Source organism: Rousettus aegyptiacus, unplaced genomic scaffold, assembly GCF_014176215.1.
Source record: "Rousettus aegyptiacus isolate mRouAeg1 unplaced genomic scaffold, mRouAeg1.p scaffold_m13_p_5, whole genome shotgun sequence".
Taxonomy (NCBI): Eukaryota; Metazoa; Chordata; class Mammalia; order Chiroptera; family Pteropodidae; genus Rousettus; species Rousettus aegyptiacus.
In genome coordinates, this window is record NW_023416308.1 from 101,404,080 (window position 1) to 101,426,110 (window position 22,031).

Here is a 22,031-nt window from a genome sequence, read left to right on the forward strand (position 1 = left end):
TTGCATTTCTACCAAGCTCCTAGGAGATACCACTGCCACTGATTCATGCCCCTCACTTTGAATATCAAGGCCCTCATCTGCACACCTCTTCTGGGTCAAATAGGGTCCCCCCAAAATTCCTGTCCACCCAGGACCTGTGAATGTTACTTATCTGGGAATAGTCTTTACAGATGTAATCAAGTTGAGTGTATTAGTCAGGATTCTGTCTGTCTTGTCTGTCTGTCTGAATGCCTGTCTGTCTATCTATCTATCTATTGAGAGAAAGAGAGAGAGAGAGAGAGAGAGAGAAGAAATTGATTAACTGGTTTTAAAGGAATGGGCTCACGTGATTGTGAGAGCTGGCAAGTCCAAAATGTCCAGGGCCAGGGCCACAGGCTGGGGACCCAGGGAAGTGTTGATTTTGCAGTCTTGAATCTGAAGCCATCTGGAGGAAGAATTTCTTCTTCGTCAGAGGACATTAGTCTTTTCTCTTAAGGTTGTCAACTGATTCGATAAGGTCCACCCACATTATGGAAGCCAATTTGCTTTACTCAAAGTCTACTGATTTAAACAGTAAAAGAACTACCTTCACACCAACATCTAGACTGGTGTTTGACTAAAACGTCAGTACCGTAACCTAGCCAAGTTGACATAAAATTAAATATCACAGTGAGGTCGTATCAGATGAGGGTGGGCCCTAAAATCCAATAAGACTGGCCTCTCTCTAAGAAGGAGATTTGCATACAGAAACATAGGACCGTGTGAAGACAGAAGCAAAGGGTGGATTGCTGTATCTACAAGCCAAGGAACGGCAAGGGTTGCCAGCGACTACCAGAAGCTAAGACAAGTCAAGGAAGGATTCCTCCCTAGAGCCTTTATGTTCTTTTAAACCACCCAGTTTGTGATGCTTTGTTACAGCACTCCTGGGAAACGGCTTCAGTATCCTAAGTAATAGACAATAACAAGCCCAAGAATGTCATCATAAATGCTTGACTTTTCTGGTAATCTGCTACCTGAAAAGATGGACCTAGAGTCTAGATCTAGAGCTAGGGCACAAACTAAAGTATTTTATCATAGACGAGCTGTTCAGAGCTACCGAGGCTGGGAATGAACTGGCCAGGGCTCCTCTCTCTTTCTTCAGCTTGAGAGTTTATCTGGAAATGCTCGTGTGTCTTCTCTACTTTCTCTTTTCAATCTGCCTTCAGGTTGCAGGGCAGCTGGGTGACAGATGAGGAGGAATTAAATTTGCTTTTCTTTCAAGGAACTCTGCTCATTAAAATGTACCCCACTGAGATTGCCATTTGCCATGAGTAATGCATATTTCATTAACATTTGCTTTAAAAACCAACAAGATCGTAAAGTCAAGATTACTTTAGCCTAAATGCTGCCCAGATTTAATATGCATGATATAACCTCTCGGTATAGCAATAAACTTGAGCAGGCATTTTTGGTGCCTTGTTGATGCTTATTTTTAACCGAAAGAGAATCAATACTTGGTGAGAGTTAGATTAACAATGGGAGCTGTCAAGAACCAAAGAAATAATTAAAGTTATAATATTAACAAAGCAACATGGTTGTAGGAAAATGGATAGACAGATTTATTCTGTTGCCCTGCTCCCCCCGCCCCACCCTGCCTCAGGCATGTGTGTTGGCATTTTCAGAAGGAGATGGAATCAGGACGTATTTTTCTGCTCAGGAATGTTTAAGTAAATGTCAGTTGTGATCAATAGGGTAGCCTCCACAAGGAAAGCAAAGCTGTAAATGTCACTCATTTCACTTTTCAGAAATTGTGTGTGTGTGTGTGTGTGTGCGTGTGCGTGTGCGTGTGTGTGTGTGTGTGTGTGTGTCTGTCTGTCTGTGTTAGAGCTGAAATCTGAAACCTGTAAATTCAACTGTAGTCAGGGGTTAGCAAGCAGAATTACCCCGAAAAAGTTGAGCTTCTCTCAACAGTGAGAATGTGGAGAAACCAAGCTCCTAGGTATTGTGATTTCTCTACTATCTAATTCAGCAAATTAAATGACTCTTAGGAATGCTTCGAGGTGGTCTTCAGACAGAACACAGCTCACGTTCTTTGAGCTTGAAAACGATGCTTTTAAAAGACTGTTGACATTTAGGTCGAAGTGTAGCTCTAAGGAGTGGCATGTCATGAGTAGTGACTCTGTGTTCCCATTGTAGGACTCACTCTGCTTTTTGACTCCCCTAAAAAGAGTCTTCTAATTACTGATTTGGGTCAGTGCAGCCTTAGCTAGACCCTTACTAGTCCTACGGTGAAACAAGTCCTTCCTGTTGATCTCCTGGGAGCTGGTGTCCCACCTACTACTGCAATTTTAAGTCATCCACACTCTCAGTTCCCCTACTCCATTTTACAGAAGCTTGTGCTTCACGTTTTATGGAGAAGACATGAGTTTCTCCAGCTTAGGGATCTTGCGTTCCTACTGCTCCTCCCCCTCCACTGTTGAGGATTTTCTTTTGAAAAATGTCACCTTTCTTTGCCCTCCATGGTTCCTCTGCCAACGGGTCTTCCCACCTCCTCATTCTCCCTCAGGAAAATCCATCCTACACTCAGTGTCAGATTTATTATTCTTAATCTTATCTCTCGTGTTAACTCCCCCACTAACACCTGTTCCAAAGACCACGCTCCCCCACTTTGTGTTTGAGATTATGAGTGAGCTCCTCACCATGGCAGCCAGAGTCCAGTGCACTTCTTCACACCCTGACCCTGTGGCCCAGCAAAATTCGACTGTTCATCGTTCCCCAAACGAATCTTGCCATTTCCCACCTCCCACCGGCCAGTGCTATTTCCCTTCACATGGACTAGTCTCTTTCCATCCTCACTTCCTAGAATCGTTTCCATTCTTCAAGACTCATCTCACATAGCACCTACCTCATGAATCATACATTGATCCTCACACTACACCAGAGACCATCATTGCTCCTGGCCCAGAACATCCATAGCATTTAATTCGTACTGCTTTCTCAGCATGTTTGTTGGAGTGCTTATATTCCTGAGATGTGTTTCCCTTTATTCTACATATTTGACCGCAAGCTTCTGAGGTCAAGAGCAATAAGAGAGTGCCCTGTCACCTGCAGGATGGGCCGTCTGCCTTAGCTGGCATAAGCTCTCTCTCTTTATTTGTGAACTGGATTGAACCATTGATAGGACAGAGTCTGTCTCTATTTGTAGCTTAAAATTTTTTTCTGGCTTGAATAATGATGAGTCAGAGGCAGAATGCCCTGGCTGATAAGGGACTCGTGGGGTATTTGCTAAGCACAGATTCTTGGGCTGAATCCCTGGAGATTCTGAATCAAAGGGTAGAGCGAGGAAACTTCTATTATTAACAGGCATCTCAGAAGTTTGTTGGTGCTAAAACTCCTTGGGAACCACTGGTGCAGTGGACCATATGGATCTGAATTTGAATCCACTTCTGCAGGTTCCTAATTGACCCACCCAGGCAGCCTCCCTGTCTGTAAAATGAGCATAATCATGCCTCTTTTTTTAAGGCTACTTGAGGGATTAAATAAAACAATGTGTTCGGAATACCCAGCCCAAAGCTTAGATTGGAGAAGACCCTGTGAGTGTTAGTATCTTTTTTAAAGTGCTACATCCAGTTCTGAATCCTGATTCTAGGTGGTCTTACCTGCCTCAATACGCTATCATTTTCTTCCCCAGAACATTATTTATAACGTCCCTTCCATCCTAAGGCGGCAACTCTTCTCCAGCTGAGATTTGTCTTTTTCTTCACCCCGTTTGGCCGCTTGCAGTCCCACAAACCTGAGCGGCTAAGGACACAACTTCAACGCTGTTTCTCTTAGAATACCTTTTTGTTGGTGTCATTTCTTCAGCCTGTTGTCGAGGATCTGCTTGTGCCAGGCACCGTTATAGACACTGGGTGGGCATAGAGCAGTGGGCAAAATGGGCAAAAATTCCTGTCCTCAAGGGACTTATAGTCTAGGCAGACTAGAAACACGATAAATAAATAGGAAGGCACCCAGACCTCTGAGGCTGAAGGGAGGAGAGTACAAGGAGCCCAGAATGGAGGGGACGTGAGAACCAGATGCCGAAGCTTTATCTTTATCTTTTACTCTCAGCGAGATGGAGCACGGAAAGGGTTTTGAGTAGAGGAAGAACACAAGCTGACTCAAGTTTTCATAGGCTCTCCTTGGCTGCTGTGTTGAGAATGGCATGTTGAGGGCAGTAGTGCAAGGGGAAAGCAGGTGCCTCGAAGCCGTGAGGGAGGGAATGGGGCCAGGACCGGGAGGTTACAGTGGAGGTCACGAGGAGTGGTTCAGTAGAAACGAGTTATGTTCTGAAAGTGGGTTCCCTTGGAATTGCTTATGGATTTGATGTGGAGTGTGAGAGGAATCGAGGATGACCCCCAAGGTGTTTAGCCTGAGGAAACGGGAGGACGCAGCGACCAATAACAGAAATGGGGGGTACGTTGCAAGAGGAACAGATCGGGAACTCAGCTGGAGACATACAGTCTCTTGAAGTTAAGTGCGGCCTTGGGTAGCTGATCTCTGGCACATACTGGACTCTGTCAACCCCCTATGTGGCTGAACATTAAATTTTTCAGGGTGCAGGACTGGGATGAAAAATAAGTCTTCCTCACTACCCGTGCTGTCCTGAATAATGACTGTTCGATTTTGGTATGGGTTTTGGGAGGGTTTTGCTGATAATCCTCTTCTACACCTTACCCATACCAGGCTTGATAAGCATCTCCTCAGAGTAATCCTTTTATCAACTCTTTGAAATGTAGGTGCCTTTATTATCTTCATTTTACAGATGAGGAAATGGAATTCTATGGAATAACTTTCCCAAGGTCGGTGAGGGCAAGGGCTCATGGTAGGTCTTTAGATTCAAAAGCCTCAGCTCTTGAGCAAGCACTCCAGGCTTTCCAGAAGAAGCCTTCTGAAGCTTCTCTGGCATCTCCTGCTACAGGGTTAGATACGAGCCATTTTGTGTAGACCCTACCTAAATTAAATTAAAATCGACTAATTAAATGTGGCCTCTTTCAGTAGACTGCCTTATTACTAATTACAGCTTTCCTTCTCTCTTGAGAAGGCAGCTTACCATTGTTTTTGAAAAGTTGCTCTATTATTAATGGTTGGATAATACTTTGAAAATGTAAAGTGTCATTAGATTGTTAATAAGAAGGCCCTGAGGGGGAATAGGAGTCTGTGTTGCCTGCCTGCCACACACATACAAACCCCCAGCTCACAATTGACCCCAAATATTAGAAATAAACGGTCAAAGTGACTGATCTTTGCCGCTAGGAAACAGCTTATTTTGCCTTCCCCGACTTTGGCCCTAACACTTTGATCTGAGCCTGCAGATAACAAAAAAGAGAACTTATCTAGACAGGGGCAGTGGAAATAGCTGGGAACAAATCATCACAGTAAGAAAGAGAACTAAGGAAGATAAATTGATCAGCTTTAATGGGTCTCTTCAATACCCTACCCATGTATTGTCTTTTATGTGAGGTTTTCTTGACAGACTTCTGACCAAGAGAAAACGAATTATTCCCTTCTTTGTGCTTCCTTTGTATTTTATGTATGTTTTTCTCCTAATATTCATTAGTCAGCATATCTTTTTCAACTTCTCTATTGACTACGAGCTCCTCAAGAGCAAGAACCATTTCTAACTCATCTTCGTGCCAGCTGTCCTGGGGTTTGTTGAATTAAAAATGAGTGAATTCTCCCACCATAAAAGATTTGCTCATACACACGTTCAACAAAAAGGTCTTTCCAATTCCAGAGCTGTCCCTAAGGGAGACGAAAACAAAACAAAACAAAAACAGACCTTAAAGAGTTGTTGGCTTCCGTGCTTGAATTCCCAATCCTAGGCCACATGCCTCTGTCAAGATCAAAGTGAAAGCCATTGCCTTCATCGCGAAAAGCGATGCCAGGATGCTTAGCGCAGGGCAGAGGACACCCGATGCTGCCAGGAAGACAGCGAAGCCCCGCATCAAAGGGAAACCAGTGGAATGGTCCGCAAAGCGGTATTGTGGCCTCTGAGTCTCCCGTACAAGGGGCCAACTGCATCAGGCTTTCAGAAGACCTGCTGTTCCATCTGTTAAGAGAAGCATGCAAAGTGCATTTACTTCCAAGTGCCCAAGCCGCTGTGCTGAATAATAAAGAAAAAAAGGAGAAAGGAGACAGAGAATGCAATTGCTCTGGGACTACAAAGCTCTTTAGCCCTCTCAGCCAAGGTGGCCAAGCTTTTTCTTACCTGGGACTCTCTTGGGCCCAGGAAGACTGTTTTCCAGAAGGACAGCAGGGTTATGTGAGATGATACAGTGTACCTTCACCTTCAGACATTCTTGATTATTAATTCAAATTCTGATATGTCAACATTTGGCGGGAATGTGCTTATGCTGTTTTAAAATTTGACTTTAGCAAATCTCTCTGCTTAAAAAAAATAGGGTTTTCTTTTCTTTAATTTTGTTTTTTGTTTTTTTTTGCTTTTAGTATATTGCAAAAGTCCTTTGTATTCTTACTAAAAGGTTTCTATTTAAATAGATTGTTTCTGTCTCACATTTTAAAAAAAATGGATCAGCTTTAAACAGGAAGTAGCTTCACATTCATCTTGCTTGGAAATGATCCCTAGGATGGAATTATGTCCCAGCTGGGAAGTTTCCAGTTGCTTGTGATCCAGTCCTTTCCAGACAAAGTAAATGAATTTTAAAATACTGTATATAATGCTCATCACCAAGAGGTGTGCAGGTTTGTGGGTTTCGGAGCTCCATGCCCCCCAAAAATGACAAAAAAGACTTAGGAAGTTTGTGTGGAAATGTAGGCAAGAAGTAGAATGGCTTTGAGTGACCCTCAGAATTCAGTTTCCCAGGTTCAAAATTTAACATCATTCCAACTTTTTTTTTTTTTTTTTTTTTTTTTGCTCTCCCTGTTCACTTCCACCCCAGCCTGCTGAAGATAAGGAGTTCTAATCTCAGCAACATCTACTGCTTATTAGTGTGTTTGCACGGCTGGGGGACTTGCTCCACTTGGCTTCAGAAAGTCCACAAAAGCCCCTCACCCACTTGTTCTGGAGTAGGGACAACAGAAACTTGCCAGTCACCTTCAGGTCCCTGTTGAAACTCTTGCAGGCCCTTGGCAGTGCCTAATACCATTCTGCAGGGAAGAACATGATCACAAGCCACAAAGTCTTTCTTCCTTCATCTGTCATCATCTGCATCTTAGGGAAGGCGTTCTAAGAATTACCAGGGACTATGTGTCTCAGTTTAATGATTCGTGCTTTCAGTTTTTGTTAGACACATGCGAAGCCTGATATTAAGCATTAAGCAAAGAAGTCGGGGTAAGACAGCGTGGCCAGAAAGTTGCTATCTTTGAAGAAGCACAGGGAATTTGGAGAGAAAACAAGAAGGGTGTCTCCAAGGTAGGGGGCTACAGTTCAAGAACTGGATTCATCATTTATCAAGAATGGTTTCCAGTTTTTGAGAACTTACAGAGTACCAGACACTGTGCTGAACACTTCATGCTTGTCTCCGGGATATAGATGGTGGGATGCCTGTGTTACAGGTGGGTAAAGTGAGATAAAGGGTGAGTGAGCCATCCACAGACACACAGTGGTAGTTAGGCAACTTTTGAGAGGTACTTTTCACAGGAGAGCAGCATGTAATTTTACCAAACACCAATTTAAGTCCAAGTGATAAATTTATACACACTCAAAGCAAAATTTTTTAAAAAGTAAAATGTCATTGGCTTTGGAAAGATAGAGATACTGGACTTCAAATTATGTCTTGATGTGCTTGTTTAAACCCCACTGAATTAAAAGTAGAGCACATTGATCATAATACAAAGAGAAATATTGCACATTCTACCTAACTCTTCTGGGCGAGAAGGGCACAGTCAGTGAGAGGTAAAAAACAATCTAGTTTGGACAAAAGGAAAAAAATTGCTTCTAAAGTCTGCCACCCAGAAGGCACAATTTTAATACTTTTTAAAGTATAGATGGCTTCCACACCTGCTAACATTTGTATATTCCTGGAACCCAGCCTAGTCCCAAAGAATCAAAATAAGTGGATTACAGCCCCAGAATCCATGTTGTAACAGGCTCCAAAGGTGATTCTGTTGTATGCCATAGTTTGAATTTCCTTTAGGCCACCCCACCCCATGGCTGTTAGTCGCTCGTACATAGTTCTCATCTTTTTGTGTGTCTTTCTGTTGCGTTCTAAATAATTTCTCCTGAGCTGTCTTTCAGTTCATTCGTAGGCATACCTCGGAGACACTAGGGTTTCGGTCCCAGACCACTGCAATAAAGTGAGTTGTAATCTTTTTTACCGATGAAGACTTTTGCCTTCAATTTATAAAAATGCAATATGTGAGACGCGCAGTGACGCAAAGCACAATAAAATGAAGTAGGCCTACATTCTCATTTCATCTGTTTCCAATCTATTCAATGGGTCCATGGAGTTTTTAATTTTAGTTGCAGTATTACTCACATCTAGATATTCTGTTTGGTTCTCTTTCCAAATTTATTTGGTCATTTTTAATAGCTTACTGTTCCCTGCAGAGAGATATATTCAAGCTTTTATGCCTTTAAACATAGTAAGAATATTTATGACCTGGCCTGATAATTTTAATATCTGCGATCTTTACGTGTCTGTGTCTGACGTCTGCTGTTTCTGCTTGTTTATTCGTAGTGCCTTGGTTCTTCAAGTACTTGGTATTTTGGGCTGTATGCTACTCATTGTCTTTAAAAATTATTTGTCGGGATTCATCAAGGGTTACGTAAAGATGCCTTTATCCAGAGAGCTTTAGTTTGGCTTCTGCCAGGTGCCAGGGATTACCACTGGTATGTTATTATTCCAAACCAAGTTTATGAGGGTCCCTGGACAGTCTAAGAAATGCACACGCAAGGTACGCAGTCCAGGATGGGACCACCCACAGTGGCAAATGCCTCTGTATCTCCCTTGTTGCACCTGTTGGAAAGATAACTCTCCCTGCAGTCCCGTGGACAAGGGGGAGGAGGTTTGCCTCTGGTTCCTCCTGGACCCCAAGAGTTAGCTTTTTGTAGTCCTACCATAAAGGAGGGGTCTCCTTTAGACTCCCCACTTTGGGCAAGCCCTGGGTCTTGACTCCAGTCTTTGGCAAAATTCAAACCTAAGTTTGGTCCAGATCACCATTGCTCTTGAGGAGAAGTCATCTCAGTTTTCCAAATGCTTACCCTTTAATTTTTATCACCTCTTCAATGATATTAAGGTTTTTTTAAAAAAAAAATGCTTTACTCCAGCGTTATGTTTGTTTTTTTCCCCAATGGGCAAGTTGGTGTGAAGAAATAACCCACCATATTACTACAACTAGAAGTCTCTGTGCTAGAGTTTGATAACCATGCTTCTGTCAATTCCAGTCCACATTAATAGAGAGATAGAATGAACGCTTGTTATTGGGAAGAATGCTACAACTTACTTTTACCCAAATCTTTCTCTTTTGTTTTCCCTAATGTGTCTCTAGGTATCTCCAATGAGATGGGCTCAAGTCTCAAAGCAACAGTTACCTTAATGCAATAAAAAGATCAAACAGTGAATTCTTAGCTGGGAATTCAGGGAATAAAGCCACAGCTGTTCAGATGAGCTTGGGCTAATCTTTCCCCTCACAATCACTGTGCGCCTCCAGACAGTAAATGCACTTTGATTAATGCAGTGGCACAGGATGGCTTGTGTTCACCGCAGAGACTGATAAATGTGAGTTGGAAAGAGCACTCTAGTTTCCGTCATTGAAAATTGGGTAGACAGTCTGTACCTGGGTTCTTTCGTTCTTGTTTTCATTCTTTTCTCAAATGGATTAATTGGCCTCTTGAGGTGAGACTGCCTCTGGTTCTGAAGGATGCCTCTCTTTGCCACATTATTGCTCGCCCTTCACTCTGCTCCTGAAAGTCGCTCTCGAAAACACACATCCCTCTCCACCTGAGAAGCCTGATTTATCAGCCAGCTCCTCAGAGAAGAAACAACAAGATAAAAACCCCTGGCTATAAAACACCATTATGCATTATGCTCTGTGGGTTTTGTGTCTAGACAGAGCTAAGAGCCTCTTCCGTGGCCCTAGCAATACCTCGAGATTACTGTATATTTACCTCTTTGTCGAAGAAAGATGGACTTGACAGTGTTATGTATTAGACAGAGGCCACGGAGTCTGGCAAAGAAAGCTTTAGCCAGGAAGTCAGGAGATGACACTTTCAGCCGTAGTTCTGACAGTCGGTCCCCCAATGAGAGAAAGCAAGGCCTCGTGGGGTTCCAGTCTTGACACTATCACATTAATTCTGTGACCTTGGGTAAGTGACTCACATCTCTGCCATGGATAAAATAGAGATAGATAACGGCAGTACCTAGAGCATGGTGTTGTTGTAAAGATAAATCATGTAAATTGCTTAGAATATAATGCTTGGCTGTAGCAAGCACTCAATAAATGTGAGCTATCATGATTATTATGCTAGCCCACAGGGACTACATGCAGGTAATGTCAACGCCTGGAAAATAGCCTCCTGTTCCTGTGAGTCACAGGAGCTAGGAGCTCCCATTTTGAAAGGAGAAATGGACAGTGGTAGCTGGTTTATTTGAGAGGGTTGGTCCGCCTCCAAGGAGCTTTGCAGCTCAGTACATCCTTGCCAGACTGATTGCACGTGTGGTCTAGAGTTATCATGTTCATTGCCAAGAGACATGTGAGTTGCTGAGCCAGGAGACATTAGGAGTATACAGAATCAGAAAGTCTGGAAAATGCAGAGAGAAGACTAGATAGCACCAGTAAGAGTGTAAAGCTCTTACTGGACCAGCCCCTGACCATTGCCAGCTCTTGGAATTGAGACAGCCCATTCCTGTGTTTCACCACAGCCGAGTGAGTTAATTCCCTACAGATCCACACATCTGCATACAGCTAGGAGAGTGTATTAAAAATGAATATCCTTTGTGGGTTACCTGGCTATATACATTTGTCAGAAGTCATTGAATTAAAATTATGCAAATTTTTAAAAAGTTTTTCTTCCCCTTAAGTTGGTATTAGAGTTGGCATAGGTGCCCAGGTGGTTGTCATGGTCTGAAGGGGATCTTTTTGTGGGTACCAGGTGGGAGGAGGTACACCTGTCGTATGTCTCTAACAGAGGTGTGTGACCCGCCCCCAAGTCCTACCAACTCTGGCCCCTTCTTAGCTTCCTCTCTACCTTTCTCTGACTTCTTATTACCTTTACTTTTCTTCCTAGATTCCATTTTCTTTTTTACTCTTTTAATTTAGATTTAGATTTTTCTTTTTTACGATCAGAAATAATATATACACGCTTTAAAAAAAATTAAATCGTGTAGAAGTTTATAAAGTAAAAAGTGAAAGTCTCTCCCCACCCCAACTTCATTTCCCAGAAGTAACCACCATGAGCTGTTTGGTGAGAATGCAACCAGTCTTTTTTTGTGTATGTACCTACGTATGTAATGTAAACATAGAGACAGGTAAACACATACATACACATATATAAGGTTTTGTTGTTTTATATAGAGATGAAGTCATTCTCATGGTCCTGCATCTTGTTTTTATCACTTTATAGACGGTGGGTATAGAGCTGTGGCCCATTCTTTTCAGCGGCTATAATATATAATATGTTGTTTTGATATATTTAACTACTCTCTTTGCTGTATTTCTAATTTCAGTCAAGATGGAGATATATATACATATATGTATGTATGTATGTATGTATGTATATCTCAGCTGAGAGACAGCTCCATTGTGGAATGGACCCCCAAAAAGAATTCCATCTCAGTCGTCCCTTTTCGGTAACACTGTCTTGGATTCTGGGGTGTGTTTGGCTCGGGTGCTATGGAGTCGGCTGGCTTTGGACAGTGTTGGTGGAGTGAGAAACACTATTCTATGTCCCACGTCTGTGTGACTAGAGGACATCCTTTTGAACGTCAAAGGATGCTTTATAAGATTACTGGAAACAAACCTCTCTCCCCCGAAGACAGGCCGAGAAATGTTAGATTGACTTTCAGGAGATGAAAGTGAGATTTAAGTAACAGCAAAGCCTTGTGTTTCTATAGTACTTTATGCTTTTTGAAGTGCTTTCATAGTCATTATCCTATTTGATCCTACTTAGAACCCTGAAAGTACATAGGTTGGTGGTTATTATTCTGAAACTGCAGGTGACACCAGGAGTAATAATAAGTCGGAATCAGAGCTAGAATTAATCCTTTTTTTCCTACTCCTGGCCCAGGGTTCTTTCCACACTGAAAAGTGCATCTTGCCAGGAAGAGATTGGTAGCCACAGCAGAGACACCTGAGATCCCGTTAGCATCCAGGCACACCTGAAAATCCAGGCGCCCTAGATGGCTGAGGTTCAAGGGAGTAAATTGTAGGACTGCCTACATTTAAGACTTATTTAAAATGGTAGCTTAGACATACACATTTACCTCTGTTTCCTCCTAAAAAGCTACTCAAATGATAGTGTTTAAAGAGTAAGCCCACAAGGACAAAAGAGAGGCAAAGAAAAACCACCAATAAAGATGGGGAACAAATGAGTGAGCAGTCACTGACTTAGTGGGCTCAGAAAATGGAATTTTCACTGGCACCCAGGAGAACCAAAAACAAACCAGATTTACTTCCAGAAGGCCTCGGGGATTGGCAGCATGAGATAACTCTGGAAACAGAGGGGACAGTGGGGCTGAAAACAGGACAATTATGTGGGAGCTGTCACACTGCCAGATCCTCTCCTTACCTGACTCAGCCAGGTAACTGCCCCTTTCTCACTCAGGCGGAGGACTAGGGTTTATTCTCTGGTGATGGTGAAGCTGAGTGTTTCTGGAATGACACTCAGGCATCATAGTGAAAGATGGGGTACCTTTCCGAAAACGGATTTAGTGCAAGTTGGCATAATGAAAGTTGAAACCCCTATATCTTTTCACCAAGTGATGTCCCAGAACATGGTCAGCCAGGCTCAGGTGCCTTGCAATCGGGAGATTAGAGGAGTGTTCTTTGGGAGAAATCTCATTACCTTCAGGGACTGGAGATCCCCAGGGAGATGGCCCAGCAGAATCACCTCATGGTAAAGCCTGTATTCAACAAACCAGACCCAAGAACTGTGTAGTGCCCCGTCCTTAAAAATGAGTGATCAAGAATCACCAGACACTTGGGGGATGGCCTTGAATGTGAAGAACGGAGCACTCACACACACACACACACACACACACACACACACACACTCACAGGCACATACGGGGCAGGGGAGAGAGAGGGGGCAAAGGGCAACATACCTTAAAGGAAACAACCTGTACAAGAGAAGAAAACTTTAAAAAATTCTAAAATATAACTGAAGATAATGCATTCTTGAAATAAAAACCAGGATGCCATCCCCCTTCAAGGAGCAAATAGGAAAGAACTCAAAAAATTTAAATATGAAAAAGCTGAGATATAAATTTGAGGATATATCCCAGAAAGTACAAAACCACAAAGAAGTACAAAATAAGATTGAAAAGATTAGAAAAATGTAGGGCATCGTTAGACTCACATTCAAACAATAGGAATTTCAGAGAAAAGAGAAAAGTGGAGGAACTGAAGGAAATACCTCCAGAACCCAGGGACCGACGTTTCCGAAAGGAAAGAGTTCACCTCGTGTTCAGATCCTAATGAATGAAAGTAAACCACACCAAACAGATCAGAATGAAATTTCAGAACATTGGGCAAAAAGGTCTTACAGGCTTTCAGGGAGAGCACTAAAAAAAATAAACACACAAATAAAAGCAATTTTTATACAAAGGTTCGAGAATGAAAATGACATCAGACTTCTTGGTAACATTGGTCATGAGTCAACAGTTCTGAAGGCAATAAGTTCAAATTCTGCACCATAAACACAATTTCAGAAATAAGAGAAAAGTGACTTCCATACAGCCCTTTCATGAAACTACTAATGAGGATGCTCTACTCAAACTAAAGGAATAAATCGAGAAAAAGGAAGACACAAGGTAGGGAATCAGGATCCAACATAAGAGAGAGGGAACCTCCAGCCATTGATAAAATACTTAATGGATTTGAATGTATTGAGAGATTTACAAAGCTAGGGAGGTCTCTGTGTTTAAATTAGTGAGGAATACACACACACACACACACACACACACACACACACACACAATACTAAATATATATTTACCCGTGAGAATTATAGATAATACTAAACAAATGGAGGAGGAAAATCTAGATTAAGCAAAAACATAAAGTTTCACCTAGAAGAAAAGTGTCGAAACCATAATATACGACATGGTGTGTTAATGAATAACATTTTCATGAGCAAGAAAACAAAAACACTGATTCTCTAAAATTACTGTCTAACTAGGGGGCTCGAAAGTGGGCTTGAAAGTAGGCATGCACGTGGAGGCGGCTAAGATGGTGAAAAATGAGTTAAATCCTCCTCATCTTCCAAAGTGGAAAGTCAATTACTTATTCCTAAAACTGAAAATCAAGTACTCCCATAGGCATGTTATTTAGAGATGTGCAGTGAAAACAGGAAAAAAATTTCAACTGAAATAGTAGAAAATGATTGCTTGTGGCGGAGGAGGGCCAAAGAATGTGATTTCTTTTATCAAGCCTCCTATAACTATTTGACTCTTTAAATTGTGTGCACATGTTCCTTTGATAAAAATAAAAATGGAATTTAAAGAATGCACTGGGAGGAACAAGTGGTCGGTAACAGCACTTGTACTGTCAGAGAAAAAGCCTTTTCAAGTATTTCTGGCCTCGCCACAGATGGCCCAGGCACGAACACCTCTGTACCCCCACTTAGCTCCCACTCTTGAGCTAACCTTAATGATGGAAGGCACAGATGCAGACGGATGACATTTCAGAAGCCCGTGACCTGACTTTTTTTCTCTGCAGGATGAGTGGTTTATTGAAAAATCTAATTCTGAGCATTTTGGTCTACCACAAACCAGAAGAGGTGGCCAACGTGCCCTCTAAGTGGGTGTGGGTCACACGCAAAGTATCACAAGGCCCCTTTGTGGAGTAACTCATAATTCTGCCCTGGTTTTTAAAGTAAAACCACATGGTTTATATCTGGGGAGCAGAATAAGGATTTATTCTCTTTTCTGCCACACTTCTAGGCAGCCTGGACTTGGGACACTGGTTGTGGAACCTTCCTTTACAAGCTCCCAAAGCAGAATGTGTTATCTGAATTCATCACCTGGCACCCTCTGGGGTGAATGGCAGAGCCTCCTTCTCTGAGATGGGGTCCCACCCTGTGCTCCAAGGCACGTAGCCCAGCCAGCCAGGGCCACGGGGGGCCAAGACATGTTCTCATTAGCATTGTCGTTCCAAGCATGAGCTTTGGAGCCAAACCAAACTTGATCTTGATCTTGCTACTGACGACTGACTTAGAGGAAGAGACTTCACTTCCTTGAGCCTTTATTTTCTCTTCTGTAAAGTGGGGATAACACTAGTTCCTAATGAATGACAGGGCGTAGGTGTGCCCATAGAACAATGCCTATCATGCACTAGCTGTTAATATTAGCTTACCTGCTTCATATTGGGAGAGTCACTGACTCTCTGAGGCTCAGTTTCCTCATTTGCAAAATGGGGTAATACTGCATCTCCTGAGATTATCGTGAGCGTTCTGTGAGTGGATGTGTACAACTTGTTTAGCCCAATTCATGGCAACTAGCGAGAGCTCGCTTCACAAAGGTAATTATTACTTCCCTTCCTTTTCACGTCCGCGGCCTCCGTACTCATTCAGGCTGACCGTCCTCTTGCTTAGCCACCAAAATAACTTCTCTGGCCACCGTCTCTCATTTCTCCCTCTCTCGCGTATAACTCATCTTCCATACGGTTGCCAAAACAATTTTTCACAGACCCTGTTTTTATCACTTCCCACCCCCGCTGAGGAGCCCACAGCAGTTATGAAATCGGACGCCGCAGCCTGTTACGTAAAGCCTCGCCCGGCTGTCCCCTTCACTGCTGTCCTGCTTCGCCTCTTTTCTAAGGGGCTGCCTTCTTCCTCGTCCGCCCTCGTGTCTACTGCCTCTGTGGGCTGTGCACCATCACGTGCCCTCCCCAGCTTCCCTTTTGAGAGCCTCACCCCTTATTTTAAGAGTTGATTGGAAACTCGCTTCCATCAGAAAGTTTTCTCTAATCGCCTCTTTATGCCACAGCCAGCACTGGTCTTGAGCAGTTGCGGGTGAGTTTCCCTGGCCGAGAACGCTACTAGGTAGTGGGACAGAGCGTGAGGCTTTGGAGTGTGACAGACTAGGATTCAGATCTTAGCTCTGCTGCCAACTAACCTGAGAGACAACAGGAACATAATTTTACATAAGTGTCCTCACTTGTAAACTGGGAATTTGTGAAATGGGAATAGTGTCATTATTCCCTGTTTACAAATGAAGACATTGAGAGGTGAAAGAATGCCTGACATCCTTATGAAATAACTACATCTCTCAGTATCACGTCTAGCCTTCAGTTGCTTACATATGAATTTTCTTCCCTCCGTTGTTTCAGATGTGCATGTTTTATTGCTTTGATGCAACACGAGCTCTAAGGTGCAGGGCCTGGATGTTTTGTTTGAGTAACTTATCCCTCTGTATCAGTCAGTATATGCTAGCTAACGCTGTGGTAACATGTAGGCCCCACGTCTCTCCAGTTTAAAACAATAGAGGTTTAGTTCTTGTTTCCCTGCACATTCATCCTGGATTAGTAGGGCAAGCTCTTCTCATTTTGGTTATTCAGGAAGCTAGGCCGCTCACATGTCATTGTCCCAAGCAAATCACATGGCCGAGTCTAACTTCTAAGGGGACAAAGAAGTCAAATGCTACTGTGTATCTGGAAGGAGAAAAATTCAGGAACGTTGGTCAACCTCCTAACAACCATTACATCCTCCAGCGGCCGACCTCAGGCTTCATGCATGGAGATGCCTGCTTGAAAACCTGGTTTTGCTGCTGAGTACATAGTTCTCTGTCAGGTACTTGGAATCTTGGTGATTAGGTACAGTCCTGTTCTCTGTGAGTCCATGGTTCTCTCACTGCAGTCCATAACCTTTGCCAGAAACCCAGAACAAATCCTCTTGTCTCTAGACTTAACCATTTCTCCAAGCACTGAGGACACACAAAGAAAGGAACTTAATCCTGTCTGAAATCATGACCAATATTCGGGGATCCTCGTTCTCTAAAGTCCTGTCATCCTTGGCTCATTTATTCATTTATTGAACAAATACTGTATTTATAGAGGCTTGCTATGTGCTAAGCACTGTTTTATTTACAAGAATATATGTGATAACCAAGATAACAGTAGGGATAACCAAGACAGACATGGTCCCTACCAACTCAAATTTGACAGCTGGACAGGGAGTGCCATAGACTGCAATGGTTGAGAATGGGCTTTGGAGTCAGACCACCCACCTGGGTTTGCATCACTTCCTAGACACTGTGGGCAAGTACTGAAACCTATGCTTCAGCCTTACCATCTATAAAATGGGAATGATAACCATATTTTTTAATAGGATTGTTATAAGGAGCAAATGAGATAGAGAATCCAAATAAAACTTTAATAAAGATGTTGGCATATGGAAAGCCCCTGGTAAACGTTAGCCACGACTACTATCGCTATCACCATCATCATCACCATCACCATCACCATCACCATCACCATCACCATCACCATTAGTATTAGGAACAGCAGTATTTAGGACAAATGGCAACAAATCTTCCCAAAAGGGAAGATTTTGCATTTTCCTATAAGGACCATATTGAGAAGGATTGTGTCGTACGTGAGTCCTTGAAAGCCTGTTTCGTGACCACCTGAAGCATCTGTGAACACTGCCGCTGAAGTCACACCTCACCACTGTTTATGACATTGTGCTGGGACCAACTAATCCTTATGACTGGCCATTTATGTGATTTCAACCGACCCACTCTGATTGGCTTTCTGAAGTCCCACTGTCTGAATGCCTTTTGAACGTTTAAGTCGCTATTCACTATTAAGGCTCGGAACATGAAAAGAACAGCAGAATATGTAATCGAACAGTTTAAAACAGAGAGAAAATGGCTAATAATTCAGAAAGCCAGACTAAAGGCCTATAAAGAAGCCCCGTGATACATCAGACCAGTGCCTGGCATGCTAGTTTACAGCCATTGTTCCCAAGGAAAAATACATTCTCAGTCCCTTTGGGGCTCCCTACCCTCAGTCACCCAGGACACTTAACCAGGCAGTAACTTGGGTTTGGCAGGAAGGACAGGAGAACCAGAGAAATACCATTTGAGTGTAAAACTCACACACTTCTGGGTCTGTGTGTACTCTCGTGTAAAACGGCAAGCGAAGCAGGGGAAGTCACCGCTCATCAGCCGGATGTCACCTGAATCAGGGGCACACCCGTGCCACAGTCAGCCCAGCCTAACCTGTTGCCAAAATGTTTATCCGGTGGCGGGGGGGGGGGGGGGGGGGCGGGAAATGTGCCCCATCCAGAAAGCTAATTAAATCCTGACAGATTGCTGCTCTGCTCACAGCTGCCTGGTGGCTGGATCTGTTTCTAAGCTCTGGCAGGAATAGGATACATCTGGCTTCACTGAGTTATTTAATAGCTTTGGCCTGAGCCAAGGAATGGTAGAAATGGTAGAAAATGTGTGCTTATCTCACTCGAAGACACTAGGGAGTGGGGAAAAGTATCTTCTTTTCTTTTTCCACCACTTAATTTTAAAATAATCAGAACGGGAGGGAGGGAGGGAGGGTAAATTCATCTGCGGCTGCTGGAGTGTACTTTGCATTCCATTTGTAGGACAGGTTGGCAGCGTATGGTAATTCCTGTAGACTCTGAGAGAGGGTGGCAGTTTAACCATATCAAACGCTTAATGAAGTGAGGCCCCAGCTCATCAGTATTCATTGTGGCACTGACATTACATTCGCTAATCCTGAAACAATAAGCTATAAGGAGACGCTTTCTTTCTTGGTGCGAATGAATGGAGCAGGCTGATTTCTTCCAGTTTTATCCTCTGCTTTAACCTGGAAGGATGCCAGCGTGTTGGGTTTTACCCCGGGGAATTCATATCATGTGAAAAAACTTAAATCAGGTCTGTCCGCCGGTACCCGCGGTCCTAATCCATTAAGTATTTCGAGCTAACAATGCACATGGGGCCCTTTAGCTCCATAGACAGGCATGTTCTGCTAAGACCATGCAAATATAACTGCTTCTGCCTGCTTTTTAGGGAGGAATCGATAATTCCCCAGGCTGGCATAGTCTTACCCAAATCCCTCAGTCTATGCACGAGGTACTTGGCACATATTAACCTTATTGGTGTACACTTCTCATTCTCCGGGGTCAGGTTCTCTGTGCGCTTGGGAAGGTTTCAAATGAAAGATCATCTTTCCCTTTGATTAGCCACTTACAAGAAACCAGAACCTTTGACTTTATCAGGTTATGGGAACTTGAGTCTAAAGTCCTGCTGTAGAATGTGTAAAAAGAATGGCCCGGAGCCCTGTCAGTCCCTAGTCCCTTCTGGATTCAGGAAAATTAAAACACTGAGACTTGTTTCAATGCATGAGCCTGTGTGGAGCGTTTTTCTTCAGAGTCAAGCACTGCTGTCTGAAAGGAAATTTCTTTCCAGAAAACTCTGGTTTTTCATAACTCGCATTCATTCTGCTGGTTCATTCCCAAGGGTTGTTTTTTTTTTTTTTTTTTTTTTACCCCTCTTCATCTAAAAACGAAGATAATGTTTTTAGGATTCTAAAAATGAATCCGTGATAGATCTTTCATGAACAAATCTCTATTGGGTGCCCTTGGGTGCTAAGTTGAGTGCTGGATAAAAAGGAAGGTGCCACATAGTTGTTACGAGCACAGACAGACCCAGGAGCCCGGCGGCCTGGGTGCAAATCGTTGGCTTCGCTCTTTAGTAACTGTGTGAGGTTGTGCGAGGTGCACAGTCTTCCTGTGTTGTGATTTCTCCTTCGGTAAAATGGGGGTGTCAGCCATACATACCTCATTCTAAAGTCCTCAGAATAGCTCCTGGCACTTAGTAAGTGTTGTATAAGTGTTAGCGGTCACCGCCACTTTTACGGCTGCTGCTGTTGATAGTATTATTATTTATCATTACTATTTATAGGTGCTGGGAACAGAATTGTCCACAAAAACGAAACAAAACAAAACCCACCATGGTCCCTGTCTTTATGGAGCATGCACCATGCTCCTGGAAGAGGCAGACACCACAGAAGACTGTAGTGAAACTGTGACTTTAGTATGTGCTATGGTGGAAAAAAGATCACCAGTTCCAAGAGAACAGAGACAAGAATTGTCCTGGTCAAGAAAGTGAGCAAAGGCTTCCCAAGAGGAGGGGACGATTGACCTGGGATTTGAGGAAGGGGAGACATTAATGTTGACAAAATAATTAAGTCAGAAAATACAGTAAAACACCCACCAACGTCATCTGTAATTTATCCATCCGATGATAACCACTATTAACATTTTCCTATATAGGCTTCCACATCTTTTTTTAATGAATGAATAGAAATAGACACATACACACATTTTGTCATCCACAAAAATAGCATCCTGTTCTTATAAAAATTATACTGTTCACTAAAGAGCATTCTTTTGCCTTTCTGTATCAGCCACCAGAACTGACTTCTGTATTGCTGAGAGCCACCTGGACCTTCCAACTCAGCTATGTACCCACTTACCACCCTGCCCCATCCCCTCCTCTCCCTTCCTAGACAGGAGGATGGGTCCTCTCACAGAGCCAGCCCTTCATCACTCCCACCTGTCAGCTCTGACCACATGCCCAGTGACTGAGCTTCCATCTATCTGCAAGGCTACTTTACTGCACCATTTAAAGCCTCCATACTCCCTGCAGCTTATTCTCCAGGAGCAAGTAGCATCCAGAAGCTTTATCGCTGTATCTGAAAACCTAACTTGGGTTTATGACTAGCGTTTATGGGCCTAGCTGGAATGGGAGGCTCTGTTTAACATGTGGAGGAAAAATGTATACACATATGCATCACCGTATTTCTTAAACCACCTCTCATATTTTGGGAGCCAGAGCTCTAAAGATTTCCTATTAAGGTTCATAAGAGATCCCCAAACCGATGAGTGTCTTGGAGGATGAGTTGTTTGTCTGAAATTGCTGAAGGCTCAGGTCACTAAAAGCCACCTTTAAAGGAGACGCTTTCATGGACTCAGAAACAATAAAAGAAGGAAAGAAAATCAATGGCCGCTCCTACCTCTTTCAACCCTCGCCCCCTTCATCTACTCAATGACAGGATGATTCATTCATTCCCTCTGTGGTGCGATGAAGACATGTCTGCTCTCAGGATGAGGACCCTGTTAGTGTGTGTGTGTGTGTGTGTGTGCGCGCGCTTGTGCACATTCTGTCTCATCTGGGCAGGGTGACAGCAGCTGCAGAGCATGTGCTAAGCCTTTGCCTTTTAACAGACCCTACCCACCCTCCTTTGTGTCACAAAGACTTGTCTTCCCCCTCTTGACTTGGTTTTCCTTTATTTTTTTCCTTCATATGCTCACAGCGTCAGCTTGAATCATTCCAAAATGTGTAAGGTGTGTAACCAAGGTTATTCAGTAAAACTGTGGGACAGGGTTAGTCTCTTCAGGCAGCCATAACAAAATTCTGTAGACTGGAGATCTTAAATGACAGACTTTTATTTCTCATAGGCCTGGAGGCTGCTAAGTCCGAGATGAAAGTGCAGGCCAGTCAGTTCCCGGTGAGAGCTCTCTTCCTGGCTTGTAGGTACCCTCCTTCTTGCTGTGCCCCCACATGGCAGGGAGAGAGACAATAAGCTTTCTTGTGTCTCCCTTTTATAAGGACACTATTTGTACGATGAGCGCCTCACCCTGATCTCATCTAACTCTAGTTAACTCCCACAGTCCTCACCTCAAATTCCATCACGTTGTGGGGTAGAGAATTCAAGAGATGAATTTGGGGAGGGGACACAAATATTCAGTTCTTAACCAACAGGTTTCAGGACTTGGGTTAAGAACAGCATGTTACCAAGAAACCAGGGCTGACAGGAGATCAAATCTGAACTGTCAAGACGGCAGGGCATCAGGAGGAGGATGGAGAGGTGGGTAACATGGCGTGGTGGAA

At 43.2% G+C, this 22,031-nt stretch overlaps 1 protein-coding gene across 4 annotated transcripts in view; it reads left to right on the forward strand.

Moving 5' to 3' along the window:
• Positions 1-22,031, forward strand: part of LDLRAD3 (low density lipoprotein receptor class A domain containing 3) — a 216,048-nt gene that overhangs the window by 164,702 nt on the left and 29,315 nt on the right. The gene's annotated exons all lie outside the window — the stretch shown is intronic.